The sequence below is a fragment of the Schistocerca serialis genome, chromosome 8 (assembly GCF_023864345.2).
Source record: "Schistocerca serialis cubense isolate TAMUIC-IGC-003099 chromosome 8, iqSchSeri2.2, whole genome shotgun sequence".
NCBI lineage: Eukaryota > Metazoa > Arthropoda > Insecta > Orthoptera > Acrididae > Schistocerca > Schistocerca serialis.
This window is the reverse complement of record NC_064645.1, coordinates 567,538,465-567,563,658: the sequence shown is the minus strand read 5'-3', so window position 1 is coordinate 567,563,658 and position 25,194 is coordinate 567,538,465. Positions and strand designations below refer to the sequence as shown.

Sequence of the window (25,194 nt, the reverse complement as noted above, 5' to 3'; positions counted from 1 at the left end):
CAGGCGCCGTGTCCAGTGTAACAGTAGCGAGGCAGTACTGTGCCACTATTTCACAGCCCATGATGCGATACAGAACGGACCACTAGCGAGGAGGCCCAAACAACCCTGATCGTTTTGGTCACCAGCCGTAAGATTCAGCGGTGCTGGTCCCTATTCTTGTCGATTGCCAGCCATTTCAGAGTGGCTGTCACTCCCCACACAAAAGCTGAACTGCCTTATGTGTACTACTTCTGGCCTTGAGGTTTCTTTGCTCCACCATTTCTCAACTCGTAACACGTATACAACCTTTCCATCTCCACGTTTAGTTTTGTTTCTTGCTCGTTTACTATTTCCTGGACATTTTCGTTCCTTGTCGATCAAACTTGTCTGATCCTCAAATAGTCTTCTGTAACACCAAATTTTAGAAGCTGCTAATCGTTTCTTTTCCATCACCCAGTTGTTCAAATTTCGCGCCAATGTGTCCTCCAAGAATAACTAACTTTCTTCTCTCAGAGTATACATTTTTGAAGGCTGTATAAACTAACTGGGAGGTGGCGAGTGTGACTAGAACGAAATATGATTCATTATTTGAATCTGTCTACGTTACTGTACCAGGAGTCGAAATCAGTGACTCTCAAGGACTCCTGCTGTTTTTCTACTGCCCAAAACGCCAAAGTACTGAATATTAATTCTTTGGTGGGGGCGATCTTTCGCCATATAACAGAGACTTTCCATAGCCCCAAGATTCCTATTGAAAAAATACAGTGTTTAACATTCTGTACCTTGCCCCAACTTCCAAGTAGTCTGAAGTCCCAGAAATATTATCTGACTTCAGACCCAGTTCCTATCACAAGGAAAAAACGTGTAACGGATATCCAACTAATGGACTTCACATCAACTATCAGAAACTGAATTTCACTAAAGGTTTTCTAGTAATTCTCCCTTAAAGGGTACACGATGTAAGTAATCACAGGAGGAAGGCTGGTGTATGGGAATGCACATAAGTTCAAAATTTAACGAACTAAATTGAACCTGAGAAGTCCGCAGCTCGTGGTCGTGCGGTAGCGTTCTCGCTTTCCGCACCCGGGTTCCCGGGTTCGATTCCCGGCGGGGTCAGGGATTTTCTCTGCCTCGTGATGACTGGGTGTTGTGTGATGTCCTTAGGTTAGTTAGGTTTAAGTAGTTCTAAGTTCTAGGGGACTGATGACCGTAGATGTTAAGTCCCATAGTGCTCAGAGCCATTTGAACCAATTTGAATCTGAGAACAAACTGGAGCCTACTCCTGAACTGCATTAAGCATGTATTAAAAATTATTATTCAGCGACGATTAGCTGGGTACGGAGCTCAGCAAGTAAGGACATACGCTTACACTCAAAGTCTGAGACATTCACAGAATTACCAGAGATAACATTCAGCACTTCCTCGCCAATGGACAGCATCGCAATCGGAATCGCGATACATGAAGTGACTCAAGAATGGGTCAAGAGCAAGTTCTGCATCATCTGAATCGACACGTATGATAGCAAAGTTATTACTCGCGATAATCACAGACGCCTATAACATCGCTCTCCCCTCTACACTTGAGACGTAAACCTGTATTACAGTGTCCGCATGGTTATTGTTTGGTTGGGTGATTACTGTTTTCCTTTCTTTCAAGATTGAAGTCTGTGGCATGCTTCATATCGGCAGTTAATGGTGCGGCAATAAAAAGAGCCTACAATTCGGTGGAGAGTTGAATTCTCTTATTACCACTGACTACTTCAAAATTTTACCCACGTCAACCATTACGTGCAAAAATCAAGTGAGCATTGCACTACGATCCACTACATACCAGCCACTCAAGGGCAGTAGGAATCAAAATAATGACTATAACTTCTGCGTTCAAAGTGCAAAGAAAGTTTATTTAACTTAAAGTCAAAGTACAATTCCGTACTGCGCCAAATTGTTGTTGGTGTTTTTTAAAAGCTAGAGCTGGCGATACACGATGTGAGAGTGATGTTAACTCGAGATGACTAACTCGTTGTTTGGCGCGCTTATTTCTCTCTTCACTATAATCAATCGGCAATCCAGTTATATGACAATCTTGGCTGGTAGGTGTAAAACTACAAGGAGAACGATTAGGGTTTAAGGTTCCGTCATTAGAAACTGAGCGCAACTTGGAGTGGGGAAGGACGTCATGAAACGCACCTTCTGGTCTATATTTAATAGTAACCTTAAAACTGATCCTTAAAGACTGCAATTGAAAAGAATACAAATTCACGTGAAGCATTCATCTTCAGAAAGTGTTGTCTCGATTAGGTAAGCTTCAAAAGCGATGGAACTGAAAATTTATTTCAACCTGAGATAGTTACTTTAAGCTGACTTTTAAAAGCGTTTTTCACCGCATTTACAAATTTTTAATAGGGCCAGCGTGTAATGTTGGCTCTTGTCAGTGCTTAGTGGCATTTGACCACGCGAGTTCTTTGAATTCTCAGATACTGAAGTATTAATTGAAATATAATTGGACCTTTACCGTAACCACTACTGCCACTTTCCATCTTTCTTTTCGCTCCCTTCTCCGATACCACCAGCCTGTCTTTCACCTTTAGCCCACAGACTAGTGGTGGGCAGGAAATCGCGTATCTGTTAGAAATCGCAGTGACTGAGAAGTCACAGATATCACAGTAGCAACTTTACAGAATCTAACTGCGATTTCAGTCACAGTTAGCAGTCGCAAGTAGTATTTCACATTCAAAGACGTGAGCCATCTATTGGTCGAATTTAGCACTGCTTTCTGCGATTTCAGTGAAAAGTCGCAACTAAGAGTCGCAAGTAGCAACTAAAAAGCGCGGTTAACAGTGGCATCTGTTGGCCGAAGTTCGTACTACGTCCATCTCTGCGGTACGCTATGGAGTCTAACTGCGATTTCCGTGACAAGTCGCAACTAAGAGTCGCAAGTAGCAACTAAAAAGCGCGGTTAACAGTGGCATCTGTTGGCCGAAGTTCGTACTACGTCCATCTCTGCGGTACGCTATGGAGTCTAACTGCGATTTCCGTGACAAGTCGCAACTAAGAGTCGCAAGTAGCAACTAAAAAGCGCAGTTAACATACTTTTCCTAGTGTCATCTGTTGACCGACGTACGTACTTCGTTATGAGAGCCTTGTGCCTCACGAGATCGATGTGCTGTGTGTGCATATGAAGGGCTTATTTCAATAGTGGTACAAGTCCATTTTTGTTATTTTGAGATATAGAGTCGTAAAGTTAAATGAGTGCTGAAAAATCTGCAGTTGAGATACCAGAAATATTCAAGCATATGGCTTCTTGCTAGAGATGAACCTTTATTTATGTTTGTTTGGATCGCTAACTTCAGAAGCATTATAGACAGAAAAGTGTAGGTAATGGACTTGTACCACTATTGAAATAAGCCCTTCATATTAAATGACGACATGCACATTCAGCATCAGTTATGGTTGGTCAAATACTGCTGTGACTCTGAATGTATTATATTAATAAGAAGCAACATTGCCTTTTTCTCCTGAAAATATCAAGTAACGTAACAAATGTGTTTGATTCTGCTTCCAATATGACAGTTTTGGTTAATACTCCACATGCCTACAGGACTTTGCAATGTTAACACAGCAGAACTCAGACATCTGTATAAGTGTAGAGAAATGAAAACAGTCATATGAATGCCTCACTTTTGTTCCGACACAGTTCAAGACTCGGGAGAAAAGTTTTACACCTGGTGTTCTACATGGCAACTTCACACACAAGAACTTTTTGCCGACACTACTACCACCTACATAAGTAAGCTTTTCCTGTGTCACTTTCAAGTAATGCACTTAAGCTATTCCTGATTTAACTGGAAGATCTGTACTTCCCACTTTCATATCAACAGCCTCAAAATGCATTTTGTAGACTTCGGGATATGTTACAGGTCAGTGTCACACCAAGATTGGGGGGGGGGGGGGGGGGGCGGCACGTCGGTATCCAACAAGTGTTTACCAATAAATAAGTGGCGGAAAATTACGGGTATAGGACGGCTTAACATGTGGAAAATAACATTTTTATTATTCACTCAATGTATTTAACATTTATTATTCCTTTAAAATCGCACAACAACTTCAATAAAACACTTTAATCAGTCACACACTTATTTCATAATTATTTCACTTTTAAACTCCAAATCCTCTAAGAGCTGCCTTGAATCTTCACGAGTCTCTCTCAACAGCCTTGATGTGGATAGATATGTACAGCAAACAGTAATCAGTCAGAACTGCGTCTGCAAAAACACAAGGATTATTAAACAATTTCTGCTGTCACTTTACTAGCAATATAATTGACAGAGTACATTGCTAATATTTGCTATATCACATTTGCTAATATTTGTTATATCACATTCGCAAGAACGATCTCACTGAAGTAATTAAGTCCATCAAAACGCTTAGAAACTAACCTCTCGTCTGACGAAAACGGTCTAAAGACTGACAATTTCTTCAGCTCTGTTGACAATGATATTTTGAATTATCACTTTACTGAGTGACTGAAATGTAGTTCAGGTACCTACGAACATAACAATATGTTAGAATTCATTTTCTAAACACGAACTATTACGGTACTGTGCGGCTACTTACATATTAATTACACTATTAATATTTTCACAGTTGTTTCTTTAATACAAAATTAAAGCCAACGGAAGAATAAACGTAAAACATACTTACCAATGACAGATTTGTTGAGATGCAATTTTCTGTGTGGACAGATGTAACTTTTTCATACGGTGGTACGTCGCAGAAATCGCAGGAGTCACAGAAATCGCAGAAGTAGCAGAAGTCACAGAAATCGCAGAAGTAGCAGAAATCGCAGAAGTAGCAGAAGTCGCAGAAATCGCGGAAGTAGCAGAAATAGCAGTGGCGGAGGGATACGCGACTTAGGTTCCTTAACTGCGACTCTTAACTGCGACAAATCACAGTTAAGAATAACAGATACTGAAAAGTAGCATTCACAGAAATCACTGATATCGGAAAATCGCAGTTTAGCCCAACACTACCACAGACGCTTGAGTCAGTCACGACCTTGGACACACCTGTAAATATGTCTTCCCCCGCGAAATCCAGCTTTTGTCCCTCTTCCGGCCAGCAGGTAGACGGAGCGCGTTCGGTCCTACAGGCGGCCACAATGGGACGGACCGGTTCCGGCGGCGGGCTCTTTGTGGCCCACGCGAACGCTCAGTCGCTAACGGCTCACTTCGACGAGTTCTGTGACCTGTTCTGCCAATCGCTGTTCCATATTATCCTCGTCTCTGAAACTTGGTTGAAACCAAACATTTCTTCCGACGCTATCCGAATCACTGGTTACTCTCTCCTAAGGGCAGATCGTGAAACACGACGCGGGGGTGGTGTGGGTGCCTATATTCGCTCTGATCTGAGACCTACTATACTATGCACATCGGATGCAAAGGGTGAAGGAGAAGCAGAGTTCTTGTTTTTCGAAATAAATACATCAAATCAGAAACTGCTAATTGGAGTAATCTATAAACCTCCAAACGTCGGTGCTATGTCCTCCTTTCAGTCTGCCCTGTCCTCGCTCGTGACACTGTATGAACACATAATCATTATGGGCGACACAAACATCGACTTACAGTTAAAATCTCCCTCTGCAGAAAAACTTAGGAGACTGTTCCACTCCAATGATATGAGTTTAGCACCGCTGGACCCAACTCATCACACGCCACACAGCCATACACTCATAGATATAATAGCAACAAAGCGACCAGATAAAATAATTCGCGCCAATCAGACATCCGCTCCAGGACTCTCTGCTCATGACGTGATTTTCTTAAATTACTCAGTACATACTACCAAAGAAAAATCTCACCTGGTAACCTACAGAAACCTAAAAAATGTTAACTATGACGCTCTTCAAAAGGATTGCTCAGACATCCCTTGGAATGATATAAGCAATGAACCGACTTTAGACGGAAAAATTCGGGAATTATGTCGCAAAATTATTGCACTGTATGATAAACATGCTCCTCAACGCACTGTCAAGGTAAAGAGAGCTCCCGCTCCGTGGCTCACCACTGCATTACGCCAGTTAATGAATGAACGTGATGCTGCACATAGGGCCTTCAAGCGTAACCCAACTCCCGAGGCGTACGAAGCTTATAGGAAACTCCGAAATAGAACCAAGCAAAGCGTGAGGAATGCCAAAATCAGACATGCCCGCTCTGTCGTATGCGGCATATCAAAACCTGCTGCACTGTGGAAAAAGCTGCGCAGTTTCGGTATAGGGAAGCGAAGATCTGACGCTGTTTATCAAGCGTCTGCAGAAGAATTAAACGATTTCTTCTCAACAGCCGTAAACTGCCACGCAGCGACAAATTACCAGCTGCAAGATATCAATCTCTCGAGAGACAAGTTTTTCCTAAAACATGTCACTACCGGCACAGTACAGAAGGCAATTATGAGAATCTCTTCCGAGGCAGTAGGAAATGATGGAGTGAGCATTGGCATGATTAAGAACGTCGTAAACACTATTACTCCAGTTATCACAGACATCTTCAACCTGTCTCTTGTCAGTAGTACATATCCTACTGAGTGGAAGCAAAGCTTAATTCAACCTATACCCAAGACTGACAACCCTAAGCCGCCAGGTGACTACAGGCCGATCAGCATACTTCCTGCAATATCTAAAGCCCTAGAACACATCGTCCATGAACAGCTGATGGATTACCTCAAAACTCATAACATCCACGACAAATATCAGTCAGGTTTTCGAAAGCACCATAGTACAGCAACTGCATTAATCAAAGTAACTGATGACATTAAACATGCTATGGACAGACGTGAAGCTACCATCCTAACACTGCTTGACTTTAGCAAGGCTTTTGATACAGTTGACTTTGATATATTACTGATTAAAATGAAGCAGCTGAATTTCTCAAACAGCGCAATACACTGGTTCGACAGCTACCTCAAAAACAGAAGTCAACAAGTCATTTGTGGGTCGGAAAAGTCATCATGGAAAAACGTGCGCTCTGGAGTTCCCCAAGGCTCCGTCCTTGGTCCATTACTCTTCTCACTGTACATTAATGATATTTCTTCAGTGATTCACTCCTGCAACTACCATCTATACGCCGACGACATCCAACTGTACATAAGTGCAAGCCCCAAGAACATTGCTGACGCAGTAGCGAGTATGAACGCAGATCTTTGCTCTGTTTCTCGATGGGCACAGAACCTAGGTCTGAAACTAAACCCCAAGAAATCCCAGGTCATACTTATATCTCATCCAAAGTTAATCAGTCGGTACTTTCGCGAAACAGTCCCTCAAATACTCCTCAATGGTACCCAACTACCATACCAAAAAACAGTAAAAGACCTTGGAATAATCTTGGATGAACACCTAAACTGGGAAGAACAAACAGTCACAGCTTGCCGGAAATCGCTCTCCTCCCTACATGCAATTCAAAAATTTAGAAAAATATTTCCAACCCATGTTAAACAAAAATTAGTCCAAACACTAGTCTTGCCTAATCTTTACTACTGTGATGTAGTTCAACATGGCACAAATAATGAAAATTCGAGATGCCTCGAGCTAGTGATGAATGCTTGTGTTAGATACGTATGCAACATACGGTTGTATGATCATATCAGTCCTTCATACTCCCAGCTAGGTTGGATACGCCCACATAAGGCACGCAATCTCCACACGATGTGCTTACTTCATCGATTTCTTAGCCACTGGTGCCCCCAATACTTATCTTCTCACATTAAACACCTATCATCATTCCACAACCGCAATACCAGATCGGATACGTCTAGCATCTTGGCTGTACCTTTACATAACAAAATCTTTCTCCGTGTCATTCTCCATCTCAGCCATACGACTATGGAACGCGCTCCCCTGTGATCTGCGTCTTATCCAAAACCACTCAACATTCAAGAGGGAACTTAAGACTTACATACTAGGGACGGTATAGCCACCATTGTTGTGCCCCCCCCCTCATCTTTTTCTTTCTCCTCTCCATCATAGCTTCGAATTTTACCATTCTATTTCTCTTCCTCTAACCTATCTACCTCTTCTATATCTCTTTCACCCCATTCCATCGTCTTATGTCTCTGCTTGATGAGAATAACTCACAAGCTGCAAGAATATAACGAGAAAATTCCCAACTAGCAATAGGACGGACACTCATATAAGAAAAATATGTTTACTTTCATATACATAGTCATTATTATTATTATTATTATCATTATTATTATTTTTATTATTCTTGATTGTTATAATTATTTTTTGATTGTTATAATTATCATTGTACTACTTTTATAATCTCTATTTTTTTTCTTTAACATTAATACTGTATAACATGTTATATGTCCTAATTTTCTGTAGACACTGAAATTTGTTGAATCTGAGTATGCCTGGTTAGGTGTAAGAGAGGGCCTGAAGGCCCTAATCTTGCCAGGTAAAATAAATGCATAAATAAAATGCATAAATAAATAAACTGAATGAAGGCAGCTTCTTTGTGAAATAACAGAATCTAACGATAATGAGCGACTGACGCACAGTCGTTTCAACCACTAAAAAATCCAGTACCAACTTTTTGTGGAGTCGCCAATTACAGATATAATGAATTAATACGTCTGCAGGAACAAAGAACATGAGTGTATAAATAATTTTCTTGAAACATAATTTAACCAGAATGCTAGTAATTATTCATATGAAAATGCATGCATGATACACAGATCTCAACACTACGAGTGCAGAAGAACAAATACTGATTATATACAGAAGGAAACAGGCGACGTGCTCTTAGAAGACAAATGGGTTAATGCTATTAACATAATAGTTCATTGCAACTTTACAGTATCGAGTGTTTCCCACACACTAGTTTGTTGTTATCTGATTTCATCTTCACACACAATTCTACCCATTGCATTTGTATTCGATGGAGGTTGTTGTTGCGGTCTTCAGTCCAGATACTGGTTTGATGCAGCTCTCCGTGTTGCTCTATCTACTGCAACCCACATCCTTCTGAATCTATTTACTGTATTCATCTCTTGGTCTCCCTCTACGATATTTACCCTCCACGCTGCCCTCCAATACTAAATTGGTGAACCCTTGATGCCTCAGAATATGCCCTACCAAGCGATCCCTTCTTCTAGTCAAGTTGTGCCACAAATTTCTCTTCTCCCCAATTCTATTCAATACCTCCGCATTAGTTATGTGTTCTACCCATCTAATTTTCAGCATTCTTCTGTAGCACCACATTTCGAAAGCTTATATTCTCTTCTTGTCTAAACTATTTATCGTCCACGTTTCACTTCCATACATGGCTACACTCCATATAAGTACTTTCAGAAACGACTTCCTGACACTTAAATCTAAACTCGATGTTAACAAATTTCTCTTCTTCAGAAACGCTTTCCTTGCCGTTGCCAGTCTACATTTTATATCCTCTCTACTTCGACCATCATCAGTTATTTTGCTCCCCAAACAGCAAAACTCCTTTACTACTTTAAGTGTCTCATTTCCTAATCTAATACCCTCAACATCACCCGACTTAATTCGACTACATTCCATTACCCTCATTTTGCTTTTGTTGGTGTTCATCTTATATCCTCCTTTCAAGACACTGTCCATTCCGTTCAACTGCTCTTCCTAGTTCTTTGCAATCTCTGACAGAATTACAATGTCATCGGTGAACCTCAAAGTTTTTATTTCTTCTCTATGGACTATAATACCTACTCCGAATTTTTCTTTTGTTTCTCTTACTGCTTGCTCAGTATACAGATTGAATAACATCGGGGATAGGCTACAACCCTGTCTCACTCCCTTCCCAACCGCTGCTTCCCGTTTATGCCCCTCGACTCTTATAACTGCCATCTGGTTTCTGTACAAATTGTGAATAGCCTTTCGCTCCCTGTATTTTACCCCTGCCACCTTCAGAATTTGAAAGTGAGTAAGTCTACAAATGCTACCTTAAGCTATTTTCTGAGATAAGTCGTAGGGTCAGTGTTGCCTCACGTGTTCCAACATTTCGACGGAATCCAAACTAATGTTCCCCGAGGTCGGCTTCTCCAGATGGAGGTAGTGCATAGTGCATAAAAAAATGCGTACCACCCCAGCATTCCTTTTTAATAACACATGGAATAGGCGACGTAACGCCTCGCTCTGTGGTTTCACAGTGTGTAGAAAATGTTCTCAGGCTGTCTTCAGTCTCTGCCAGTAAACGTTCCTGCCAACACCAGAATTGGCTCCTGAAAATGACTCGAGTCTCGTCTTACAGCAACTCCAGCGGTGCTCGGGAGTACATACACTCGCCTGGTCCCTCCCCAGGTTGTAGTGCGTAGTGTAGCAGAGTGTAGTGCGTAGAGCGCAGGGCTTGTGGCGGCCAGCCGTCTGTCGTCTACTCTCGAGTCGCAGACACTCCCACCCAATTTCCGGAAAGAGCGCCCTGGCCGTAGACTAACACGGAAATGAGGGCACGATTACACAGGTCGGGTTTCTCGCTGCCGGCTCGCCTGTTTCCACACGTACAGCTGCAAGGAGACAGTTCTGGAAGTCTCTCTGACTGGTGATTCGTTCTGTGAAGGTTATCTGAATATTCTTTCTGTTACGTGCAAGACAAGAGGATGGCGACAACCGTACTCGTCCACTGTGGAAGCAAACACTAGAGACAAAATCTAGAGACCACCCATCTCGTCGCTACGTTGTAATGTAAAGAAGTAGTTAGTTTAATGTGAAGAACTAAGCACTGGGATGATGATGAGCAAAAGTAAAACAATGCTGACTGAATGTCGTCGAATTAAATCTGGCGATACTGACGGAAATAGATTAGGAAACAAGGCAATGAAAGTGATAACTGATCTTGCTGTTTAAGTAAGAAAATAACTGATGACGGTCGAAGTCGAGAATATGTAAAATACGTACTGGTAGAAACAAGAAAGTGTTTCTGAAAGAAGATAAATTTGTTAAATTTAAATATTAGTAAGTATTTTCTGAAGGAAATGGTCTGGAGTTGTAACAAAGCAGTTAGATTCTTTCCCCCTGTTACATTTTTCTTGCCCCCAATTTTTTTTTCAAATATCGTCCAACCATTTTTGGAAGGACGGTGAGTAATTAGGGAATGTGTTAGCAATTTACTTGTCACGCGTTAATATTCGTACCCAATTACGTCTATGTTAGGTTACTTCACTCGAACTGTCATGTTATAGTACATCACGTAAGTCTAATACGTGGCTGTCCATTTACCTGCGCATAAATTACGACACCTGAGACACGATTCGGCCATAAATCGTAAGCCACTAAATATCAAACTGCAGTTAAATGGAATTGGATATGTTGTATTAAATTGTGGTCGCAATCGGCTGGTACTTAGTCTATGTAACTTAAAATACCAGGTCTGACATGAGCATATTGAAATTAAATCTACCGTCAGAGCTATGGGTGGCTTAAGTGGTTTACAAAAGCATAGTATCTGTGGGTGTCGTTGAAAGGATTTAGAATGACGACTGAAGATATGCTGATGCAGATAGCATGGTCCTGAAAGGAAAAGTCTGCTTTAATGGAAAACCAGGCACAAGACTATCGGGTACAGCGAAAACCAGCAAACAACCTAGTGATATCTAAGACTTGATATTGGCGGAAGATTGAATTTGCATCATAATGTCACCCTGCCACCAGGTGGCGTATCCATGTGCACACTGCCGAAACTAGTAATCCAGTGACTGTGTTAATACGGGGGTCACTCCAAAAGAAATGCACACTACAGTTTTCATTCTGCATGTGTGAAAGTTTTACAGTGTGTAGATACATCCTTCTCGCTTGTTTTCAAATTTAGTTCGACCTGTACTCGTGAGTGGCGCCGTCACAGCATGTCTTCAAGATGGCTGCTACACTTAACGTTCGTCAGAAGTAACGTGCTGTCATAGAATTCCTGTGCTGTGAAAACGAGACAGTGGGAAACATCCACAAGAGGTTGAAAAAAGTACATGGAGATGCTGCTGTCGATCACAGTACAGTTAGTCGGTGGGCAAGCAGGTTACGTGATGAAAGTGGGCGCAACAATATTGAGGATTGTCCTCGAAGCGGCAGGCCTCGTACTGCACACACTCCAGACAATGTGCAGAGAGTTAACTAATTGATTACTGCTGACAGACGCATCACAGTGAACGAATTGTCACGCTACGTTGGGATAGGGGAAGGAAGTGTTTGCAGAATACTGAAAGCGCTGGCGTTAAAAAAGGTTTGTGCCAGGTGGGTTCCCAGGATGTTGACAGTGGCTCACAAAGAAACAAGAAAAACGGTATGCAGCCCACTTTTGGAACAGTACGAGAATGGTGGAGATGAATTTCTTGGAAGAATTGTGAGAGGTGATGAAACATGCCCCATCATTTCTCACCAGAGACGAAGAGGCAATCAATGGAGTAGAATCATGCAAATTCACCCATGGAAAAAAAATTCAAAACCACACATTCTGGTGGAAAAGTTATGGCTACGCTGTTTTTCGATTCCGAAGGACTCTTGCTCGTGGACATCATGCCAAGTGGAACCACCATACATTCTGATGCATATGTGACGACACTGGAGAAACGTCAAGATCAACTGAGTCGTGTTCGACCACATCGGCAATAGCAGGATGTTTTGCTGTTGCACGACAATGGACAGCCACATGTCAGTCAAAAAATCGTGGAAGCTATCACGAAACTCGGATGGACAACACTGAAACACCCGCCTTACAGTCCTGACCTGGCTCCATGTGACTATGAACTCTTTGGGACAGACTCCCTTCGTGGAACAAGATTTGAAGATGATGACTCCCTTGTGCACGGTGCGGGTATACAGGCGGTGGTTCCAAGATGGCGTAAGGCAGTTGAGAAGAACGGAAATTATGTGGAGAAATGAAATATTGTTGCTAAAGGATGTATCTACACACTGTGAAACTTTCAAACATGTCGAATAAAAGATGGATTAAAAAAAATAGTGTGCATTTCTTTTGGAGTGACGTTCGTATAACAATCTTCACAAATAAATTGGTGTTCACACAGAATTATAGATCGCCTCCTGCACTGAATTATCATGTGATGTATCCATAACAGTAATGATATTGATAGTAGAAATAGTACATGCAGTGTAATATAAGAGAGAGGTTCGGGAAGACTCTCCCAGCAAACGTCAATGGGAAATGGGAAATGTCTGATGGGGAGTAAGGTATTTATCGTAGTTGCGATGTGGGCGTAGGGTGCGTTGAAGCAAGGGTACGCGATGTCAGTTCCTTTCACCTCCGGAGCCGAGACATTAGACTGCTACCTCCACATGCTTGTCATGGCAGGTGGTTAGGGACAGAAACGTGTGGCGTTGACGCCGCTGGCCACAGACTTGCCAAACGGCGCGCGGAACACTGAATATGGCGCCGTGATTCAGATCCGCGGTGACGCGGCTAGTACTCTGAATCACCGCCCGCTGCCGGTGATTGGCTGCGGTCCGCTCTCTGTCCCGTCCCGTGCCGTCGCTGTTAACACGGCGCTAATTACCGCATCGCGCAACCACGTGGGTGATCGTGCAGGCGGTGCCTTCCCACTGCTGATTAGCGGGGGACGAGCAGGGAGTGATTTGCTGGCGAGCCGGGCACCAGAGCGTATAATGCGGGAAAACGATTGCGTCCAAAGCTCGGTATATCCAATTGCCTTCTATTTAAGCCAATAGAGGTTTCCCCAATGAAGGCTAACTAGCTGGGAAGAATCATTAACAGTGAATAGCGGCGTTTCTTTTATTCCCCACCTGTTCCTTGCAGATACATACAAGAGATACCGATACGGCTGTGAAAGTGGACAGTGTCACATTGAAGGCAGCGAAAGGCTGTCTACAACTAGTGCAGAGACCAGATTGCAGTTACAGGAGTCTCAGAAAAAAAAAATTGGAAGCAGTGGTTGAGAAGGGGGTGAGACAGAACTGTAGCTTATCGCGTATGCTATTCTATTCTTATACTATGAAAGACGTGAAGGAAGCCAACGAAAAATTTGAAAAAAGAGTCAACGTTCAAGGAGAGTAAGAAAATTCAAAACATGGAGTTAAAATGTTTTGAAAATATATGCTTCAAAATAAGAAATGAAATGCATTAGAGAAACATTTCACGCGCCTTTGAATGATGTTCAAAATCCAGCAAACAAATGATGCTCTTTGGCCTGCTATCAGACATACATCCTCAACTATTCTATTCTATCTATCGCTTGAGCCTTGTCCCGCAGTTAAGCAGGGTCAGCCATCGTTAATCGGATTTGGCATGTTAATATTGAAGGGTTGGCCGGATGCCCTTCCTGCCACTACCCCATACCCCCCGGGACGGAATTAGTGTACCCCACTGTCTGCGTCGAGTGTAATCCATGAAATAGTGCGGATGTGTTCAGATGTCTGCGAGCCGTGTAACTGAGACGGAACATGGGAACCAACCCGGTATTCGCCTAGAGGGATGTGGAAAACCGCCTAAAAACCACATTCGGGCTGGCCGGCACATCCGCCCTCGTCGTTAATCCGCCGGTCGGATTCGATCTGGGGCCGGCGCGCCTACCCCAGTCCAGGAAGCAGCGCGTTAGCGCTCTCGGCTACCCTGGCGGGTCACATACATCCTCAACTAATCTTTAAAATTCTAATATTCTACAATGATGCACTTCGGTCTGCTATCAGACACACATCCTCAAGTAATCCTTAAAATTGTAATACTAAATACAACAACAGCATTCCAAGATTTTTATTCTCCAGTGTCACCGTCAATGTGGTCCCACTGGGAACCGAGATACCGATCCCAGCGCTTCTGCCACGAACGGAATACATCTTCAAAGTCTTTTGTAGTCAGTGTGTCGAACACCGCTTGCGATTCCGCTTGAATCTCCCAAAACCGTGTCAAATCTCCGTCAGTTCAACTACATTTGCGAGGGAAAAAAATCGCACAGATCCTAGTCCGGTGAGTGCGAAGGATGAGTGAGAACCACCGTGTTGTTCTTTTGCCAAAAACAGCTGCACGATAAACGCTATATGAGGCCTCGCATTGTTGTGGTGAAGGACTCAGTCATTCCTGCACGACTTCTCTGGGCGTATCTCTGTCACATCCTCCCTTAGCTGCCTTAGAACATCACCACATGTCGTGGATGGTCTGCCTACCATTTTCTGCAGTCGCATTCCCCATAGGTTTGACATATTCTGGTGTAATGCCGGTAGATGGTTATCCCGAACATTCATCGTCATCAACAGGTCGGCAGTTTTTAAAATGTTAGTGTCTGATCGAAAGCGTCATTACTAAAGCTTGCAATAACATTTTGTGCGTTTCTGCAACTGCTTTTCAAAAGTTTCTTCATACAGTAACGCTGTTCTCTCAGGTCGGTCGTGGCAAAATAGCAAACACAAGCAAACGTCAGAATGGAGAACTGACCGCTAATAATTAACACGTCCACTTAGATCGAAGAAGCCAAGGATACTGACGCACGAAACAAGTATTACACGGCACTTAGAGGCCTCGTTTACAAGCGCGCATCGTATAAATTTTGTGAACTTTTGGATAGCACCTCGTAAGATTAGCACTGAACTTTAAATTCTAAATCTGCTCCTCATTTGCTGTACATAATTTCGAGCATCATTCAAAGCTGTGTCCCCGGCCCCGGTGGCCGAGCGGTTCTAGGCGCTTCAGTCCGGAGCCACGCGACTGCTACGGTCGCAGGTTCGAATCCTGCCTCGGGCATGGATGTGTGTGATGTCCTTATGTTACTTAGTTTTAAGTAGTTCTAAGTTCTAGGGGACTGATGACCTCAGATGTCACGACCCTTAGTGCTCAGAGCCATTTGAACCATTTCTGAAAGCTGTGTCAAATGTTTATCTGCTCTATTTTATTTCCCACTTTCACAAAACATTTGAGCGTTTTTTTCTTCACTTTCTTTTATTTCAGCATTTTATTGTTAACCTTCAAACGAAAATGTATCTTTTTGGGCAAAATAGCTAGGCCTTGAAAAGCTAGTTTTTAACGCTTCACTGAAGCTTCTAGCAGGGGCTGTTCAGGAAATATTTCAGTTTTCCCTAAGATCACTAATTAAGTTTTTCTTACTTATCCTGATTACTTCTAAGTAATTACATCTTTCTTTGAAAAACCAGACATCACATTAGCCAATTTGGTACCTCATCTATCTATTTCCCACTGTTCGTTTGGCTATGAAGATTCAGATAATAATCTACTGTGTAATTTCTACGGAATCTACTTTTCACATCGCCCAAACATTTGATAAAAAAATAAATAAGCCTGTTGAGGTTTCCCAATAACAGTGTAATTCGTTCGAAGACGGCACAAGGCGTCGAAAGGCAATTGAACGAAGTGGATAATGTCTTGAAAACAGGTCACAAATTGATCAACAAAATAAGTAAACGATAATGCAATAAAATCAGATGATGCTAGAGGTATTCGATTAGGAAATTAGATAACAAATATCGTAGGGAAACTTTGTTATTTGGGCAGAAAAATAACACGATGGCACAAGCGGAGAGGATATGATATGCAGACTGGCAATAGCAAGAAGTGCATTTCAGCAACGGAGAAATTTGTTAACACAGGATGTAAATTTAAATGTTAGGAAGTCTGTTCTGAAGGTATTCGCCTTGAGCGGAGCCTCGTATGGTAGTGAAACGTGGACGATAAACAGTTCAGACTCGAGCGGACGAATGCCTTTCATATTTGTTGTTATCGTTGAAGCTGACGATACGATAGGTACACCAGACTACTAATGAATAGGTATTGATTGTAATTGTAGAGGACAAAAATTTATGACACAATATGACTAAAACATGGGATCCGTTGACAGGATATATCCAGAAGAATAAGGGAATAATTACTTAATGAAGGGGCGTGTTAAGGGTAAAATACGCAGAGGGAGATCAAGGTTTGACTACAATAAGAATGTTCAAGTGGATGTAAATTCCAGTACTTACATACTGAGTGTTGGCTTATAGCTGCAGATACTGCAATCACTGGTATCTTAATATGCACCCTCTTCGGTGCTTTGATTGGTTTTTCTCTGCTTCTAACAGCCTTCCCACAAACATCACATAATTTACTATGTTTTCTGCATGGTCATAAATGCACCACTAAATGAACTATACCTGTCAATATAGACACCGTTGTCACATTATAATTCAATGCAGGAGGCGATCTATAATTGTGTGTGAAAACCAATTTATTTGTGAAGATTGTTATATTAACATAATTACTGGATTACTAGTTTCGGCAGTGTGCATTACCGTTTTGAGATCTAGAAAATGAAAATATGTTGGGATTACATGTATAGTCATATAAAAAATGGAGTAGGTCATACACGACAGATAAACTGCAAAAATTACATACCGATGAAATCGAGAAGTGGCAGTTACATCATATAATGCTTAAAGCACTCCGTTACACTAGGACTACGCAAACTACTGTAAAATAGTAACTTTCATAATATTCTGCTCATATAGTCTGATGCAATACAAACTGAAAATTTAATAATGAATACCTCTAAATTTAGATAAAAGCATACCGCAATTAGAGGTGTGCAATCATAATGTACTTGGAGTGGATATGGGGTCAACATAACACACGTGCCACATCTTGCCTCTTCGTGGTACAATGCCATGTTGGCTGCGACAGAGTAACTGACGACAGGATTTGGCGTGTAACGGAAACTAGTGCTGAAAGTTACCACCAGACAGTGGTCTGCACTGCATGACGTCGATTACAACCAATGTAACATGGACACACTTTCGTTTAAAGTTTGAAAATTGACAGAAGGAATGTAACATAAAAGTAGTATACATCACGTAATCATGACGACAAAGCTTACACGAATTGCACATAAAGCAGTCACAGCCTGCTGTAACGTATCATGGATGGCTGCCTATACCATTATATAAAAATTGGAAACATTTTTTCAGATAACAGTGACTTAACATATCACATAAATTAACGATTTTATGTCATAAAACACATGTATCACAATTAGCTTTAGGGGAAAGCTGTTTACAGAACTACGAAATACGGTTTCGGTGCAAGCGGATGATGACAATTAACAATAATGTAATAGAAAACTTTAAAACAAGCCCCTAAACAATGTACGGTAGCAATATATAATACAATTCACGTATAAACCATTTTAGTGGAAACTCGTACCACTATTAAATTATATACACTTTTTAGATAACCCATCTTTGCATAAATGTGCCATTACTGTGTGAGTAAAACTTAATTGGCTTATAACCATTGCTCACCACTTCCTACTATGTATTTTTAGAAATTGGAGTTCGTAAGAAGACTACAGTACAAATTTATAGATCGCCTCTTGCATGAATGATCATGTCAGTTAACCACAATAGCAATGATACTGATAATAGAAATCGTAAATGGAATTTAATATACGGTTCTAGGCGCTTCAGTTCAGAACCGCGCGACTGCTACGGTCGTAGGTTCTCATCCTGCCTCGGGCATGGATGTGTGTAATGTCCTTAGGTTAGTTAGGTTTAAACAGTTCTAAGTTCTAAGGGACTGATGACCTCAGATGTTAAGTCCCATAGTGCTCAGAGCCATTTGAACCATTTGAATTTAATATAAGAATGTGAATCTGGGAGATTGTCCCAGCTAGAAGACTGCAGTACATAGTAAGTATAATAATAATAGTAATAATAATAATAATAATCCTGCCATACAACATAAACTAATAAAACAACACTTTCCCACATACAAGTATGCACCACAAAATGTACTGGAGAATGATGAATACAAATTATACTGGAACAGAATCATTATAACAGATAAAACAGCACCACATAACAAACCTGACATCATACTCACCAATAAAAATAAGAAATTAACACAACTAATCGAAATATCCATACTCCATACAACAAATATACAGAAGAAAACAGGAGAAAAAATTGAAATATGCATCCAACTGGCTGAGGAAGTCAAGAACGTGCGGCATCAGGATAAAGTTGGCATTATACCACTTATACTATCAACTACAGGAGTCATACCACACAATATCCACCAGTACATCAATGCAATACAGCTACATCCAAACATATATATACAACTACAGAAATCTGTAATTATTGATACTTGTTCAATTACCCGAAAGTTCCTAAATGAAATGTAACATATACCGTACAGTTAAAACGAAGTCACGCTTGATCAATGTCCACGTCACTTTCCATTTTTAATCAGACATAACGTCTGAGAAAGGAAAGAAATAATAATAATAATAATTACTATTAGTGCACACACGAAGACTCGTTTCGATATAATGAGCTGATACGATGTTAATCAAACCTTGCACAGGCGTTCGTCATTCAACTACTATTAGATTATTGAACTTTCAGGCCTTTCGGACCTAACATCCGTCGTCAAAATTAGTGTGTGTTGACGCTCCAGGGCACGAATATGCTTTTTGTATTCATTTTGAAATGCAAATGAACAGCCACCAAACGTTATATTCAGGTATCACATACTGTCTCAGATGACAAGGAATGCTAGCTGTATGCTAGTATGAACTTCCCATACATGTGCTATTGATGACAAGTAAGCCGGGCAAGCCAGTGGGGGATCCGTCCATTCCACAACTACTTGTAGTGTGAACTACATTCTAGGATCTTGCATTATTCCGAAGGGATAGCCATTTGACATCCTGGTCACTCCAGGCAAATGCCGGGATGGTTCCTCTGAAAGGGCACGGCCGACTTCCTTCCCCATCCTTCCCTAATCCGATGACACCGATGACCACGCTGTCTGGTCTCCTCCTTCCCCAAACCAACCAATTGACATCCTGGTCATGAAGGGCGCGGTAAGAGGGATCATCACTCTTGCCACAAACCGGCCAGCATTCAGCCTTCTTTCAGCGATTTACCAAATCAGCCCTGTTTTCGTATCCAATAGCTTCCCCTAGGACGATCACAGCAGCTAGGTAGGTCTGCATCTCGACAAACGCTACTTTCTGTTATCTTTCAGCTGATTGTTCACGTAGATGTTGGCGTCGATGTGAACGCCACAAATTCTCTACATCTACGTGATTACTTCCCAATTCATAACCAGGTGCGTGGCAGAGCGTTCACTGAACTACGCTACTTCACACCGTTTTCCTTCTCGAACAGCGGCGCGGGCAAAACGAGCACTCAAATCATACCATGCCTGCTCTGATTTCTTTCATTTTATTATGATTATCATTCTTCGCTCAGTAGGTGGGCGCTAACAAAATATTTTCACACTCTCAGGAGGAAGTTTGTGACTGAAATTTCGTGAGAAGGTCCTGCAGCAGCGAAAAACGTCTTTCTTTTAATGACAGCCACCTCAATTTGTGCATCATATCCATGGCACTCTCCCGCTTGTTTCGAGATAATATAGAACGAGCTGCATTTCTTTTAACTTTTCGATGTCCTCCGTCAATACTATCTGATTCGGATCCCACAGCGCACAGCAGTACTCCAAAAGAGGGCGGAAAAGCGTAGTATAAGCAGTCTCTTTGGTAGACTTGTTGCACTTTGTACGTGTTCTGTCAATACATCCCAGTCTTTGGTTTGCTATCTCCACAACATTGTCCATGCCATCATTTCAGTTTAAGTTATTCATAATTGTAATATCTAAGTATTTAGCTGAGTTTACAGTGTGATTCATCGTGTAACTGAAAGGTAGCGGATTCTTTTTGCGCTCACGTGGATGACTTCACACTTTTCATGAGTTAGAGTCAACTGCCACTTCTTGCACCATACAGATATCTTGTCTAAATCATTTTGTAATTCATTTTGATGATCTGATGACGTTACATGACGGTAAATGACAGCATCATCTGCAAACAATCTAAGAAGACTGCTCAGATTGTCTCCTAAATCGTTTATGTAGATCAGGGACAACAGACGGCCTATGGCACTTCCTTGAGGAACCGCAGATATTACTTCTGTTTTATTCGATGACTTTCCGTCAGTAATTATGAATTGTGATCTTTCTGGTGGGAAATCACGAATCAAGTCACACAACTGAGCCGCCACTCCATAGGCACACAGTTTAACTGCAAATCGCTTGTGTGGGACGGCGTCGAGAGACTTCTGGAAATTTAAAAATATCGAATCAACTTGACGTCCCACGTCGATAATACTCATTACTTCGAGAGATTAAAGATTAGTTGTGCTTCACGACAACGATATTTTCTGAGTCCATTTTGGCCATTTGTCAACAAATCGTTTCGTTCGATGTGATTCATAATGTTAGATCACAGTTTATGTTCCAAAATCCTACCGAAAATCGACGTTAGTGATATGAGACTGTAATTTAGCCGATTACTCCCATTTCCTTTCTTGAGTACTGGCGAGACATGTGCAACTTTGTAGTCTGTGGGTACGGATCTTTCTACGAGTGAGCGGTTGTGTAGTGTGAGTGCAGAGTATGGAGCTATTGTGGCAGCATACTCTGAAACGAACCTCACTGGTATACAGTCTGGTCCGGAAGCCTTGGCTTTTCTTAAGTGTTTTAAGCTGCTTAGTTACGTCAATGATATGCACTTCTAAGTTACACATGGAGGCTGTTATTCTTGATCCGAATCTGGAGTATCTACCTCGTCTTCTTTTGAGAAGGAATTCCGGAAGACCGTGTTTAGTCAATCTGCTTTGGCGGCGCTGTCATCAATAACATCACCATTGTTATCGCGCAGTGAAGATATTGATTGCGTCTTGCCCTGATACCCTGAACGCCACGCAATACCACTCAGTGTCCCAGTTGGCATTAGTTCTTCACCATGCAAGTCTCTGTTGTATGTGGTATGGTGTCAGCACTATTGGTTGATTTTGACAATTCAGAGGTGTTTTTCACAATGCAGAGGTGTTTTCGACAATTCTGAGTATACAATAGTTTAAGTGGTACCATAGTACCAAGTTATGTAGGCTTAATAAAGGGCAGTTGCTGAAATGTAACGAATTTTCACCTACACAATATACCAAAGCGAGTAAACAATATGAAACTTTAGCACGGTACACAAGCAGGTAGTATGGTGTAAGAATTCAACTGGCAACACAGTTAGATGTGATACTGCGTAAAGTTGAAATTTTGATCAAGATGTCCCAAAGCAATGAACTACAGAACTCTTACATAGGTACGGTTCGGTCAAGTTGTTCATGGTGTAACATTTTCCATTGCTGTCATGGTATTATAGTGTCGTCTCCTGACAGAAACTGGACAGGCCAATGCCGTGAACCCGGCAGTGTGTGGGCGTTGAAAAGCAAAGAGGCATAGCAATTAGCAGCAAATACTCGTCTTTGTTTCTCGGCGATTTCAAATGCTGCAGGGGCTGTAAAAGTATTTCGAGTATCTGTCTCACTTAAATTTGCCGCAACTTGCTGAGTGTTTGACAGTGTAGCTAATGATTTGGCATAACCAAGAGAAATGTCAAGAAATTCAGGCTGACACATTTTTTTCTATTTCAAAATTACGTGTTTATTGGGTAATACGGTCAAAAATCTTTAATAAAACACTGGCTCCCGGAAACTGTCGCAAAAACTGAGATCCTGACGGCTGATTCACCACTGCTTACACATTGAAGAGCCACAGAAACTGGTAAACCTGCCTAATATCGTGTAGGGCTTCCGCACGCACGCAGAAGTGCCTCAATACGACGTGGCATAGACTCGGCAAACCTCTGAAGTAGTGCAAGAAGGAAGTGAAACAATACATCCGCAAGAATACGAAGGAGTGGAGAACTCTTTCGAGCAGCACGTTGCAAGGCATCCCAGATAAGCTCAATAATGTTCATCTGTGCGGAGTTTGGGGCCAGCGGAAGTGTTTTAACTGTGAAGAGTGTTCCTGGAGCCAGCCTGTAGCAATTCTAGACGTGTGGGGTGTCGCGTTGTCCTGCTGAAAATGCTAAAGTCCGTCGGAACGCATAATCGAGATTAATGGATGCAGGTCATCAGACAGGATGCTTACGTACGTGTCACCTGTCAGAGTCGTATCTAGACGTATCAGAGGTCCCATATGACTCCATCTGCACACGCCCAACACCACTACAGAGCCCCACCAGCTTGAACAGTTCCCTGCTGACATGCAGGGTCCATGGATTCATGAGGTTGTCTCCATACCCGTACACGTTCATCCACTCGATACAATTTGAAACGAGACTCGTCCGACCAGGCAACATGTTTTCAGTCATCAACAGTCCAACGTCAGTGCTGACGGGCACAAACGAGGCGTAAAGCTTTGTGTCGCGCTGTCACCAGGGGGTTCACGAGTGGACCATCAGCTCAGAAAGCCCATATCGATGATGTTTCATTAAATGGTTCGCACGCTGACACTTGTTGATGGCCTAGCATTGAAATACGTGGAAGAGTTGCACTTCTGTCACTTTAAACGATTGTCTTCAATTGTCGTTGGTCCCGTTCTTCCAGGGGCTTTTTCCGGCGACAGCGATTTGGAAGATTGATGTTTTATCGGATCGCTGTTATTCACGGTACACTCGCGAAATGGTCGTTCGGGAAAATCCCCACTTCATAGCTATCTCGGAGATGCTATGTCCCATCGCTTGTGTGTCGACTATAACACCACGTTCAAACTCACTGAAATGGCTATAACTTGCCAGTGTAGCAGCAGCAGCAACCGATCTAACAACTGCTCCAGACACTTGTTGCCTTATTTAGGCTTTGCCGGCCGCAGTGCTGTATTCTGTCTGTTTCCATATATCTGTATTTGAATACGCATGCATATAGCAGCTCCCTTGTCGCTACAGAATTACTGGTCTAGTTTCGGCAATCTGTACTGCCGTCTTGAGATCTATAAACAGAAAACATGCCAAGGTTACAGGTTTACAATCGTATAAAAAATGGGGTATGTCGTACACGGCCGGCCGGGGTGGCCAAGCGGTAAAAGGCGCTGCAGTGTGGAACCGCACGACCGCTACGATCGCAGGTTCGAATCCTGCCTCGGGCATGGATGCGTGTGATGTCCTTAGGTTAGTTAGGTTTAAGTAGTTCTAAGTTCTAGGGGACTGATGACCTCAGAAGTTAAGTCCCATAGTGCTCAGAGCCATTTCAATCATTTTTTTTATGTCATACGCAACAGCTCAATTGCAAAAATTACGTACCGATGAAATCGGGCCGTGGTAGTTACATAATACAATGCTTAAACCACGCTGTCACATAAGGACTACACAAAATGCTGTAAAATAATAACTTTCATAAAATTCTGCTCATATGAACAGATACATTTCAAAGTGAAAATTTAGTAATGAATACCTCTAAAACGTAAAATATAAAACGTACCATAGATACCAGGTGTACTATCATTATGTACTTGGGCGTGACTGGTGCGAACAAAGCCCACAAATGTCACATCATGCCTTTTCGTGGTACAATGTCATGGTGGCTGTGACAGGGTAACTGACGACTAGGCTTGGAGTATGACGGAAGCTAGTGCTGAAAGTTACCACCAGATGGCGGTCCACACAACATGACGTCGATTACAAGTAATGTAATAGGGACACACTTTGGTTTAACATTTGAATTAACGGAAGGAATGTAACACCAGAGCAGTATGCACCAGGTAATCGTAACGGCCAAGCTTATATGAATTGTATATAAAGGAGTCCAGGATGCCATTAGATAAAAATTGGAAACATTTTGTGACGTGATGATGACGTAACATATTACAGAAATTAACGATTTTATGTCATACAATACACGTAATAGAATTAACTATACGGGAAAGCTATAAAGTCGACATTTACAGAATTGTGAAACAGGAGTTCACCTTTTCGCTGCAGCCGAACGCTGACAATTAACAATTACATAATAGGAAACTGTAAAACATGCTCCTAAACAATGAAGGATAGCAATATAAAATGTAATTCATGTATAAAACATTTTCAATGAAAACATGTACCAGTACCAAATAACATATAAAATATACCTCTTATTTTTTAAATTTCCATCTTTGCATCAATGTGTCATCACTGTGTGAGTAAAACTGTAGTTAGTCTATAGCCATTACTCACCATTTCCTACTATGTTTTTTTCAGATATTGGTGTTCGCAAGAAGGCTGCAGTACATATTTATACATCGTCAGCTGTACTGAATTATGTCAGGTAACGATGATACTGCTAGCAGAAATAGTTAATACAATTTAATGTAAGGGTGTGGAGCGGTAATATTACCCCATCCAGAAGAATACAGTACATCATTACCGTAA

The 25,194-nt window shown here is 41.8% G+C and overlaps 1 protein-coding gene and 1 long non-coding RNA gene across 2 annotated transcripts in view; both read right to left on the bottom strand.

Annotated features, from left to right (window-relative positions):
* The window catches only part of LOC126417123 (potassium channel subfamily K member 13-like), a 487,391-nt gene that overhangs the window by 177,649 nt on the left and 284,548 nt on the right, over nucleotides 1–25,194 (bottom strand). The window lies entirely within an intron of this gene.
* Nucleotides 4,069–5,003, bottom strand: LOC126416538 (uncharacterized). Its single transcript, XR_007575480.1, has 3 exons — nucleotides 4,681–5,003; nucleotides 4,416–4,522; nucleotides 4,069–4,241 (listed from the first exon to the last, which is right to left on the bottom strand). It is a non-coding gene; the product is annotated as an uncharacterized LOC126416538 (long non-coding RNA).